General features: G+C 30.0%; 1 long non-coding RNA gene across 1 annotated transcript in view; it reads right to left on the bottom strand.

The window, feature by feature from the left end:
* The window catches only part of LOC111631708, a 19,977-nt gene extending 8,223 nt beyond the window's left edge, over window positions 1-11,754 (bottom strand). The window contains exons 1-3 of the long non-coding RNA XR_002757752.1: window positions 11,631-11,754; window positions 11,443-11,544; window positions 4,791-4,874 (exon numbers count right to left, since the gene is read on the bottom strand). This is a non-coding gene — a long non-coding RNA (uncharacterized LOC111631708). The remainder of the gene's footprint in view (window positions 1-4,790; window positions 4,875-11,442; window positions 11,545-11,630) is intronic.
* Between the last annotated feature and the right edge of the window lie 1,926 nt (window positions 11,755-13,680).

Raw genomic sequence — 13,680 nt, 5'->3', positions numbered from 1 at the left:
AGTATTTTTCCCTCTGTGTTTAAAACTTTATCTTTGGATATTCTCTTATTGGCTATATTTTCAAACGTCTGAAAAAATATGGTGTCAGTTACTTCGCCAATTCGTGCGTTTAGATCACCACCTATTATCCATAGTTGCGTCAGGCTAGACCATCTATCCAAAACTTTTTGCACTTCGTTTAAAATTGGTTTTTTCTCAATAGAGGGTGGTATATATATTACTACCACTCCCAAATACGTGTAAGACCATGTCATTTTGATTTTATTCTCTAATTTTATTATAACAGCAATGATATATTGCGATGTATATTGGAGAAATATTTCACCTAATCTCTTCTTAATAAGTAATAGAATTCCACATGACGGCCGACCAAATCTATTTTTGCGTTGAGCATTGCTAATTATTACACTATTATCTTGTTCTAGATATTTTATTTCCATATCACTAAATTTTAGAATCCAGGTTTCTAAAAAACCAATTATTTCATTTGAGTCCAGGAATTTTCTCATTGAGGTTTTGAATAATTTCCCTCTTAATCCTTGAATATTCCAAAAGCTAATTGTCACATTATTTTTTTCTCTTTTTGGAATTTCTACTTTTTTCTCATTCAACTCATTATCTTTGACTATCAAATTATCATCACTCATTTTTCTATTATTATTCTCCATATTATTAATCATTCTCCCTTTTTCCTGTATTGTTTTTAAATTTTGATTTATTTTAGCTAATCTTATATTATATTTGTCTCTAAAAAATGATTAAGCTGAATTATTTCTCTAGTGTTCAAATCTTATGTATACATTGCATTATCTTTTAAAAGTAATCATCTCTTATTTTTATCTTGTTATCATCCGATTTCTCTAGTTTAATATTTTTTAATAGTAACTTTCTCCTGATCCTAGATCTCGAGCATAAGTCCATTGATATTATTATTTTTTTCTTTTCATTTATCATTTTCAATCTTGTGGTCCAGAATTTACTAAGAATTAAGTTTCTATCTTTCACCAATTTGGTCATAACCTTAAATACTTGGTTATTTTTTCTATTTCCTAATTGAATAAGACCCTCAATTTCCATACAATTAGGTTCTAAGTTTTCTTTTATAAATTTTTTCAACTCTTCTACATATTCCGAAGTTTTGAATGGAAAATTAAATATTATTAGATTCTTCTTAGTCGTCTCGTTTAACATTTTATCAATTTCTAAATCCACCATACTTTTTAGCATGCTATGGGAATCTGTTCTTTCTTCTAATATACGTAGTTTTTTGCACATGTCTTTCATCTCTTCCTTTATCTTTAAATTTTCTTCATTCATACGGTTAATTTCAGCTCTCAAGGAATGGACTTCGAAGTTCAGATGATCAAATTTATCTTGGATCAATTCATAGACTGATTTAAGTGAGTATTCAGGTTCAGTAGTACTTGTTAATGGAAGATCTTCTGCCGGTTCAAAAAAGTCTTTAATTGTAGCATACCTCGAGATATCAATAGTATTCTTGGAATGTTCCTCAATTAAGTATTCATCTCCTGACATTTCGTTTGTCTGAGTATTTTCTTCTATATCTCTTGTATGCTCTCTACGTGGTCTTCCTCGTCCCCTTTTTTGCATAACTGCTTGACTTGGTATTGGAAGAGATCGAGGAAAAGGTCCTGGATTTAACTCAATGCCAGCAATCATTAGTAAAATAAAAATTATTATTTGAGTTAATGAAACATTTAAACCACTTATTTCATTTCTACACTTAATATTCTGTTGTAAAAATTCCATGTTTAATGTCGCCACAACAGCTCAGCAAAAAAGTCACCAACACCTCCGCAGGCTAAACTCGCCCCTATCAGATATGGAGAGTTAAATAATAATGAAATTGGCAATTACTTGCCAAAATCTTTACCATCTCAGAAATGTCATTTTGAAAAAGTAATTTCTAACATTTGTTTTCTATAATAGCTTGATGTAACTTGTATAAAAATACAATACAGATTGCTTTTACAATAATCAAAAGAAAAATAAGTTTTATTTTAACAAATTTTAATTAAATGAACATGGAAAAATTATTTTCTTTTGTTGAAATTTCAATATGAACTTGTTATTAAAATAAAGGAATGTTGTAAAGGATATTGGCAAACTGAAGATAGATTTTAATGTAAAAAACAAGAAGCAAATTGATTGTACAAGCTGTGCATCATGCCAACAGAAAAAGAGTGGAAACCCAACACATGTACTGGCAAACAAATATACAAAACATATGGTACTGAATAAAGTGGATGTATCGAGAATCTGATGTCTTAAATCGTCATCACTTCAATGTGAAATTAAACAGAAAAGAAAAATTATATATCAATAACTAAAAGATTTTGACCTTTTATCTGTAATTTTTAAATGACTTCATAAATAAAAAAACAAAAGAAAATCAAGAAATTTTGTCCAATTTCTTTAATATAACATGGATGTAAATTCAGTTCTAAATACAGTAATGTAGATATGTAAATTGTAGGAAACTATGTTGCATTAATATATATAAATTAAACCCAAAATTCACTTCATTTATTTATTTATTTGTATTTTAAAGTACTGTACATAAACGAATACTACTGGATATTTTTACATTATTTTTAGGCTGAAAGTTTAACCTGATAGTAGTTAAAGTCGACATCTCAAGTATTCTAATTTAATTAATAATTTCAGAAATGGCTATACATCCAATTCTGTTTCTAAAAAAAATCTGTGTAAAAAATGTACTGTCCTTATGAAAAAATAGAACATTAGTTTCATATCTTAAAAACAGTAAAAATAATATAATAGGATTAACTAAAGTATTTTAATTTTAGTTATTAAATCAGAGGAGAGATATTCTAACTTACTTATCAATAAACTTTCATAAATTTATATAATTTTCATAAATTTCATAAGTTTTTATTTGACTTTTTCAATTAAATACAAAAATATTTCTAGCTTTTAACACCAAATAGCATACAAAAATTATTTTGTATTGAAAGAGGAAGAAAAAAAAAAAATCAATCATAAAACAAATCATCAAACTTCAAATTAATTTTTCCTGACTGCTTCAATCATGGGTAAGTCTGAATGAAACACTAATTGGGCAAGATAGTGTCGTTAATCTGGAATCAGTGGAGAGACACTCAGACGAAACACATTGTATTGGTTAAGGCAGGGTCGCCGTAAGCGGGCGTGCAAGGCGTGCACCGCACGCGGGCGGCACGTCCAGGGGGCGGCAAAGAGCTTTTCTGGCAAGCTCAGCATAGGTAATCGTAGTTAAACAGGGGGCGGCATAATCGGTATTGCACATGGGCGTTCAAACAGCTAGCGGCGCCCCTGGGTTAAGGTATCTTCGTTTAATCAAGGAATTAATGTACAAATGAATCTTTACATAACAGTAGGACAAACGTCTGTATGTGTTGACAGATAGTAGTCTGAACAAAGGAACAAGTGAAGACAAAGGGTCATAAAACATTTTTTGGTTATTGGGAAGGTCCCTCTAGTGGGTCAAATTGGTTTGCGTCGAGAGTACCAACAGATAGGTGGCAAGCAGCTTTCATATAAAACAGACTATGTCATTGGATTTCTAAACACACCCACTGTTGTCACATGAATTCAGATAAGTTGTAAAAAACAGTTAATCTTAAAAAATTTGCTTGGATGTATAGCAAGTTTAAATGCAAGTTCTGAGAGTTGTTTTTAAAACAACTGTTAAAAAATTTTTACTTTCTTTTTTAAAGCAATTCTTAGAACTTGCATTCCAAGGAAGTATTAATATTTTTCTTAGAATTAAAATGAAATAAAAATTTTTAAAAAGGAGAAAATTTATTAAAATTTGTTAAATCAAAACAAATCATTAAAAAATTAACTTTTTTTTACATTTGTTTTCATTTAATAAATTTCAATAAATTTTCTCTGGTTTAAAAATCAACCATGTTAAATCAAAATTTTGTAAAAGAAAAAAAAAACATGTATAATCAGAACTGATGTACATAATTCTAAATTTTATATACTTTTCAGCAGGTTTAGTCAGTTTAAAGAAGTTTGGAGCTTAAAATCTTACTAAGTCAATCTATTCTGCTTTGTTTCTAAAATGATTAATTAATTTTGATGAATAAAATAAAATATGCTATTTAATAAAAATTACAAACACCTGTTTCTAAGCCAAATTTCTATCTTAAAAATAATACAAAAAAACCCCATTGTTTTTTGGTTATTTACATTGCATCAAATTTATTGTAAAAAAAATCTAGCCAAAAGTTGCATAACTTTCTTAGCTAAACTTTAAAATTGTGTGCGCCATCATCTGTTATGAGATTTTATTTAAAAAACTTTTTATATTATTAAATATTATAAAATGGCAAAAAACTTAATTTTGAGGGTAGAGATGAGTTTTATAAAAAAAAATTGTAAATGCTAATGAGTAAAATTGTCATTAAGTCCAACCCTATCCAAGATATAACACACAAACCCCCTTTATCTCCCTACCCGTCAACCTTTAACCACCAAAATTTAATAGCATCAATCTCCTAATACACAACCCTCCGTGCAAAATTTCAGAAATTTTCAACAAAAGGCATAAGAGTTATTAAGCTTCAAAGTGGGTGAACAAAATCATGCCCCTCCATATAAACTAACATACATACAGAAAAAACCCAAAAATGCTTTTGCATTTCTCAAGGTCCTGAGTCCAAAAATGTAAAAATCTTGGGGTCATTTTTTGACTAATTGCATACTTTACCTCTGTTATAAATAACAACTAGAAATGTAAAAATAAAAAAAAAAATTACCTTCAACACTTAAGACACTCTGAAATAGTTGTACAAACTGGAACACAATATTCAAATATCTTCCATACTGCAACATATGCATTTCTATAAAAAATTATTATATTTAATATTATTTTATATTAATATAATAAAATATTACTTTATTTTATAAAGTTAAATTTTTCATTATATATAAATTGCAAAATAAGAAACTCAAAGCAAAGCAACTGTGAAGAAGCAGTCTTATAGTATTTTAATTAATATTTTTGGAATTTATTTTCATTTTTCAGATCTCCAAGTATTCAAATTTTAGGTATAGTGCCATGTAAATTAGATCACAAAATTTAGAACAGTTCTTTAAACTAGACTAGTGGTGTCCAAACTATGACTCACAAGCAAAATCCAGCCCACAAATATATTTGACACATCACTTATAAATGACAGAATAGGCCTATTTTGTATAGAAGGAATATCCAAATATTTATGGTCTGCCAGCTGCACAACGCTTGTACGCGAAACAATATCCGATGAGGCGTATTCCCATCCATAATTTCTTTGCAAGCCTGTACCAGAGGTTAGCTGTTTCTGTGTACATCACCGCTTCAGGAAAGTATCTCCAACCCCACAGTGCTATATGATTCTGAGCTGTTGGGATTCACCCTACCCCTCTTAGAAATTCTGAAACGTTTAACTGAGACACCCTGTATATTATATTAAATATATAATCTTTTAAAGAAGTGAAGTACAACCTAACCTACAAATGATTCATTCAAATATAACTAAAAAAGTTATTCAAGTATTTAGAACACTGGAAGAAAATAGAAACTGATAACTAAAATACATCAAATCACCATACTGAGCAGCAGAGCTGCCGCCTGCTTCTGGTGAAACTACTCTGATGGTGTCTTCATTTTCTAATAAATCATAAGTTTGGAATACAATATACAAATGAGGGGGTCAGCACAATAGTGGTTTAAGCTACTTTTTTAAAAAAACAAACATCTTGTTAAAGTTTTACACACCACTCCACACCAGGATATATGTACAACAGACACATAAAATACAAAAAATGAACACGGCATAACATTTTCCAACTTTTTCCAAAGTCTTCTTCAGATGTGACTGAACAGTTACCTGATGGAATGTTATCAGAACTAACACCTATTTGTACAAAACTTTTTTAAAACAATGTAATTTGAATGACCATTCTAAAATATAAATATAAGTTTAATGCTATGTAAGTGTTGTCATTTGCATAATGAGCATTCAACTAACAACTATAATGTCTCTAACAGGCCTGCTAGGATATTGACAACACCACTTCTGCCTTAAAATTTATACCAGATGACTGAAAATTAGCTTTAAAACTTTCTTTGGCCTCTATCGAAAATGCTGTGCGCGTGACATTGTGAGGAGGAGTTTGGGCCATGTGAAGTCAGCAACTCTTTCCAGGTCTGCCATATACATAGAGAGAGCTGTGGATATTTTGACATGTTGAATGTCTGAGATATGCTCTTGTATTCTTCTTCTCCTAGAACATTTACTGGACCCAACATATAGAAGCATTTGCATCTGGTGAGACACCAGATGCAAATGCTTCTATATGATAGGGACTGTATATGTCAGAAAGTCTGCTAGGGTTGGGAGAATTCTTCCCATTTCAAAGGATGGTGAAAATAGATTGGTACCTCCAAAACATCACTGTTTTAGACTTTAAATCTCTGTACATCTCCATCAGATTTCCACCATATTTTTGTGCACTCCATGATATGTTATTTCATCTTGTCAGTGATGAAACTTTCCATCATCAGATTTTAGAATTGGCCCACTTTATTTGGTCTTTCAATTTAATGAGATAGTGTACCATCAAGGAAAGGGGTCCCGATGAGTAGTCCAGTGTCAGGAGACCTTCATGAGATGGTGATCCAACAGTTAGAAAATAAGGCCCACCTTCAATTACTTCCCAATATCCTTCTTTACAGGAGGTACATTGATGACATCATTATTTTTTGAAGATAGTTCTGGACTTAAGGGTCCTTGTTGGATCAGTCCATACAGGTTGGTCCTTGAAGTGTAACAGTGCAGTCCCTTAGAAGAGCACTTCTTGGACATCAATACCACTATCAAAGGGTTACAGATTCACATCTCAGTATTTCACAAGACTGTTTCCTTGTCTTCATATAATCTTTACTATTACAAGATCATGGCTTACATAGTGTTAGTTAGGAGATTATCAGTTGTAAGTAGGCAGACCAAAATATTTGGATATTCCTTATATACAAAATAGGTCCATTTCTGTCATTTATAAATGATGTATCAAATACAGCTGTCCCTTGATAGTCTGACGCACCTCCAGTCAAGGTACCCGTCCCTGTTACATGTCTGCTTGCACAGAAGCATGTTGCAATGTGAATCTCCCTGCCCAATTCTTACATGATGACACACATTTTGTGTGTTTTCCATGAGCAGTTCTGTTCGAACAGTTGGAGTAGGGAATATTGTAGACTACTGCTAGCAAAACAATGCCAAATATGTAATCACTTTCAGTAATCAGGACACTTTTGGTAATCCGACACCCCTTTGGTCCCATACCTGTCGGATTATCAAGGGACAGCTGTATATTTGTGGGCTGGATTTTGCTTGTGAGTCATAGTTTGGACACCACTGGTCTAGTTTAAAGAACTGTTCTAAATTTTGTGATCTAATTTACATGACATTATTCTTAAAATTTGAATACTTGAAGATTTGAAGAATGAAAATAAATTCAAAAAATATTAATCAAAATATTATTGGACTGCTTCTTAAGAGTTGTTTTGGTTTGAGTTTCTTATTAGCAATTTATATATAATGAGAAATTTAACTTTATAAAATAGAGTAAGATTTTATTATTACTTTTATTACTGTATTATATTTTTATTTTATTCAAATCCCTGAAGAAGGCATTAAAAGGCTATCAATTTGCTTCTGATATTGAGGTATTTTGAGGCTGTTCAGGACTGTTTTTGCTTATGGCACTTCTTTGAGAACAGCATCTACAATCTTGTTGAACATTGGGATAATACATCAACACCCAGGGAAATTACTTGTAAATTAAATAATTTGTAACCTAGAAATTGTATCCAGATAGACTTGTTTTACACATAACATATTTACGTGCATCTCTTAAGACAGGACCAACAATAATACAAATAGAGATTTATTTTCATAGAACTCAAAAGTATGATTCAGTTATTATTGAATATGATCATAAAGTTTATTAATACAGTGGGTGATCGGTTAATGAACATAATCCATTCCAAGACTTTGTTTGCTATCCGAATTGTTGATTAACCGATTATCGATTTACCGTTATCGATTATCGTTTGAATGGGAATTTAATTAATTCATTCTGGAGATCCCCAAAAATAAAAAATATATACTTTCTTACTACGTTTATTTATATGTAATAATAAAAATACATACATACACAGTCTTGCATTTTTATTAGTCATGTTTTTTCCGTTTGTGGGGTTAAAGAATCTGTCTAATGTTAATTGCTTTTCTCTCTCCTTCCGGATTTTTCGTAAGTAATTAATAGCATTGCAATTGTAGAAATCCCCAAGCCTCAACCTGGTTTGGATGCCATTCTAAGACTGTTGTTCTGGTATCCTCCTACTTCAAAAGATGTTTAATAGTAGATGTTGGCATTAATCCTCTTTTTCAGAAGAAAACATCTCACCAAGTTTCTTGGTGTTCTTCATTCAAGAGTTCTTGGCAAGAGCTTCTGTCGTCAGATCCATTTCAGGTTCTATTATGAGCTCTTTGATGCTCTTTATTTCTCAGATGTGAATTTTGTTACTCCTTAAGCTGTTTGAGTCTTCTTGATTATACAGTATTTTTCTGAAATAAGATTGAACTGCAGCCTACTGTAGACCTGTTCACGCCAAACTGCCCAGCAACATTACGCATCTTCTGCCCACTCTCTACCTTTGCTATTATACTCTCACCTTTCGAAAAGAAAAACAGATGCAAAACTTAACGAGTGCCTACCCGACATTCTCGCAAATACATAAAAGAATTGTGGAATTACAAGGGAGAGTTTCAAAGTTCGGAGGAATTCTATCTGATCAATATATAATGGCTTGAGCGTATGTCAATGTCTCCCTCACTCCAAAAAGTTTCGAATTGTTGCCTGAAGACAAGGGAAGACCAACAAAATTATTACAAAAGTTGCTTCTAGCATTTTCTTCTTGCTTCCATAGCATCAAATTCTTTAACAGATATGTCGACGATTGTTTTATAATCTACGACCCTGTAATCTTAAATCCTAATGACTTGGTTATAACTGTTAATAGTCTTGATAACAACATTAAATTTGAAGTTGAGAATGAACTTCACAACAAATTACCATTCCTGGATGTTTTAGTTACCTGGATGTTTTAGTTACTAGACATTCTAATACCCTTGAAATAGAAAATTATAAAAAATCTTGTAACGTTAATAAAGTCATGGACTACCATTCACATACTCTCCTGTTCATAAAAAGAAACATTTTTGTCAATTTCATCAAAAAGATATCCAATAGAACTACCTCTGATTACAAAAAAGAATATTGAGATCATGGACATCGTTCAGACCTTCTTACTAAATAATTACCAAAAGTACTCCTAGACAAATGGCTAAAACAATTTAAGTGTAATAATAATAACAACAATGCCCATACCGTTAATCCCGTTAACAACAACGATACTAAAAAGTTCTTTAAACTTACATATGTCAAAAATATGTTTGAGAAAATTAAAATGGTCTTAAACAGTACCAACATCAATTTAGTCCTTGACCTTTGTAATAAAACCCAAAAATACATCCAACCAAACCACCCAAACAATATGGTTAATATCCTTAAAAAAAAAGCAATGTGATATACAGGTTTAACTATAGCTGTAATAACCCTATGTCCTATGTTGGTGAAACAAAAAGATGTCTCCATGTTCGTATAAAAGAACACATAAACGCCATCAAATGCAATTCTGAATACTCTGCAGTTGCCAAACACTGCAATCTATATGGTTGTGAAATTGATAAAAATACAATAAAAGCGATAAAATTTGAAACCAACACTTATAAACGTAAGTATTTTGAGCAAATAGAGATTTTAAAAATTGATAATGTTAATAGAATTAATGATAACTTAGGTGTTAAAATTGACGAAGGGTGGTATAATTATATCTTTTAAAAACTAAATATCTTTGTGATGTTACGACCATATGTATTGTTAAAAACTGTTGGGAACTTGTAATTGTATCATATGTTGTCACCACTTGTACACCAGATGTGGACTGACACACACCTCCCTCACGACCACTCCCAGCATCTTGTTGTAAGCTGGCACCTGCTACTTTGTCGTCTTACTGTTTTTGGTAATGGACTAAAGTTATACAGACAGGTAATGTACATTACCTGTCTGTATAACTTTATTCCATTAGTGTTAACTAATAATTGTCTAACTTATAACTGTTTTGTATCAGCACCCTATATGTCATTCCACCATGCAAAGTCATGAAGATTTATTACACCTGTCTACACTGATATTGCCTACTGCTCATACTGTTATAATGGCATCTTCACCTTTATATTGTATAGTTTTAGGCATAGTTTTAAGTTTACCTTTACTTTGTATAATTTTTAATATACCATCTACTTTAGATAATACCTACTGATGATGCTTACTACTCATACTGTTATAGTGGTGTCTTCAATTTTTATATTGTATAACTTTAGGCTTAGTTTTTAAGTTGACTGTTACCTTGTATAATTCTATTATAACATTATCTTTAACTAATACCAACTGATGAGGGAGTATTTTCTATTGGGAAAATAATCCAAAATGCATTTTGGATTTTTGTTTTTACACTTATGTATTTTTTACACTTAGTAATTTTTTGAGTTTATTAAATTGTTTTCACTTTGATCCCTGAGCGTTTGTGCCCATCATTGGTCTGATAAGCCCTCACTATTATCTGCCTCATGGTTGTGGATAATTTAATTAATATAAAGGGAAGACCAATCGGTATTTGTTATTTTATGTCGCTTCTTCTTGTGTTTGTTCTGTGGGGTGTTCATCGTCCAAACATAAAAATCTTTCGCGAAAGTGTTTGTTACCTGATTTGTTCGTTATCCAATCTGTTCGTTAATTGATCACCCACTGTATCTTAAATTATCAATGAAAACTATCATAAACTATGAAATATTTATTTGATACAATCAAGTCTCCATATTCACAAGATCTGTATTCACAGATTTCTATTTTCATGGTAACAGTCATAAAATTTATAGCTTGTGATCTTTGTGTCATATGTCTGAAGAATACTATTGAATGTTTTCTTAACTATGTAATAAAATTTTTACACGGGTATTTTCAGAAATGTTCTAAAATGTTATTCAGCATTATAAAACAGAATTAAAAACTTTTTAACATAGGTAAACATTTTTCTGCTAAATGTAAATGATTGCAGAAGTATTTAAGCATACGTAAAAAATATCTGGAGCTATATGGCAAGAGCACAGATTTTTGAAAAATTTCAGACTTTCATTGGAAGTATAGACATATATAATGCCTATGAATATGGAGACTTAACTGTACTGTACTTGATAAATATAATAAAGCATTTATAAATGTATTAGTTAATATTACTTATTTATTATCCATATTAATCCATTTTTAGAACATCCAAGACTTGTTTCTTATGTCTATTCTGTCCACACATTGTCCCAAATTTTATCTTATCTTAGGTACCTAAAAATAGTAATAATTAATATAAGAAACAAAAATTTTTAACAGCAAACTTAATAAAACAAAAAATAATTCTATCGTAAACATACTCAATCACAATTGTTTAAGTAACAGAATGAACCAAACAACAATCTTCTACACTTCAATATATAGAGCAGATTCATTAAGCAGCAAGATCATTGTAATCTTAACCTGAGGAAGTTTCAATCCTGANTAATTATTTCCATCCATTTATGCTATATTTTATTAAAACAAAATCTGCAACAAATAATTTTGAAAAGTGTTAGTGATATTTGCTATATAACAGCTATTTATTTTATTACCACATTAAAATTATTATTTCTTTAATATGTGCAAATTTTTAAATGTGGCTTTATAATTATTCCTAGCACTAAATATTATTATACCTTTCTTTAACTTCTATGATCAAACTTCAGTTTTAAAATGTTAACAGTATGTTATTTTTAGTGTGAATATTTTAGTTATCAAAATTATTACATTTAACCAATACAGTAAGCCCTCAAATCAGTAAATATCACATAACAGCTGATATTCTTTCAGTTTTGATTATTTGATGTTATAATTTAGACAAATCATCAAACTATACTATGTTACGCAGATAACAAAATCAAACTTCTGTTCTATTTGGTTACTATTTTTAGCTTACAACTGATATGATATATTTGAAAATGAATGCATATTTTATTTTATAATTTTTATTTTAAAACAGGGTAGTATACAAAAATTATATTGTGATTTATGAAGCAATGAAACTATATAACAATATTTTCCATATAATATATAAAAAAAATATTGCTTTATCTTAAATCTATTACTTTTGAAACATAAAAGATATTGTTATTCCAACTCCTTTTTCATGTTATAAATAATAGATCATAACTGCAAAAATCAGTTTTGAAAATTTTCTTCATTAATTACACTTTTGGAATTATTGTAACTTCATTTTTCAAATACATTTAAATTGTAAATCAAACAATATTAGAACAATTATCAATAAGAATAATTTATTAAATCAATAATTTAGATTTAATCTGGTTAGTAAATTTTCAAGAATTTTTAGCAAGTTAGAGAAATAGGTAATATATTACTGTGATAAATGTTATTAATTATAGTGATTACAATAAAATCACAATAAATGACACCAATCACCAATAAACCAGCAAATAACATAAACTTCAATATTTCACAAATATTTTCAACTACATTAAATTGTCGGAGGATGACTACTCAATGTTCTAAAATAGTTCTATGCATTAAAAGCTAGAACTACTTAGAATAAGTAAGGCAAATCCTTTCACACTTTGTTTCTAGCAGTTTAATCTCTAGTGATTAAACTGCTAGAAACAAAGTGTGAAAGGTTTTGTCTTACTTGTTCTAAAATAGAATGCATGAAGAAAATTTAACAGGAATCAAACACAAATTTGTTACGAAAAACTTTTAACATATAAGTGTTAAATTATTGCGTTAAATTAATAAATATAAGCGTTAAAATAAAATAAAATAATTGCGTTAAAATAAATATAAGCGTTAAGTTAATTGCGTTAAATTATATAAGCATTTAACGCAATTATTTTATTTAGTAACATATTTTTATACAATTTAGTAACATAAATTTGATTGGATGTAGCCAACCATGTCACAGTTTAAAATTGTTGTAAATTTCCTATGAAATTTCAAACAAGGATCTCTTATGTCTTGCAAGAGATCCTTGCAAGACATTGTTCTCATTGTTCTTGAAATTTATTGATGTTTTCCTGTACTTGACATTATAAACTTCTAGCTATTTCATAGCTTTTGAGGGTGTTTTATTCCTTACTTGGGGAATAAGATGAATATGTTCAAATAGCACCTTTACTTGGTCATCCAGTCCTTAGGCATCTAATGCTGTGTCAGGAATGTTGCCATGACAAAAGCAGTGGAAATAAATATAAAACCACTTAACAATATCTATTGATACAAATTTTTATTTTGAAATTTAATAATTTGTGCTGGCTCCATTGTTTTTTTAATTACATCTATTAGCCCAGTTTTCATAGACAGAAGTTTTCATAGCATTTCCTTGAGGATCCCATTCCCCTCCTTTCAAATGAACTGGAGTTCTTCAATGGCATTATAATG

The sequence above is a fragment of the Centruroides sculpturatus genome, unplaced genomic scaffold, assembly GCF_000671375.1.
Source record: "Centruroides sculpturatus isolate CEXI.00-Female unplaced genomic scaffold, Cexi_2.0 scaffold515, whole genome shotgun sequence".
Classification (NCBI taxonomy): domain Eukaryota; kingdom Metazoa; phylum Arthropoda; class Arachnida; order Scorpiones; family Buthidae; genus Centruroides; species Centruroides sculpturatus.
This window is presented reverse-complemented; position numbering and strand designations above follow the sequence as displayed.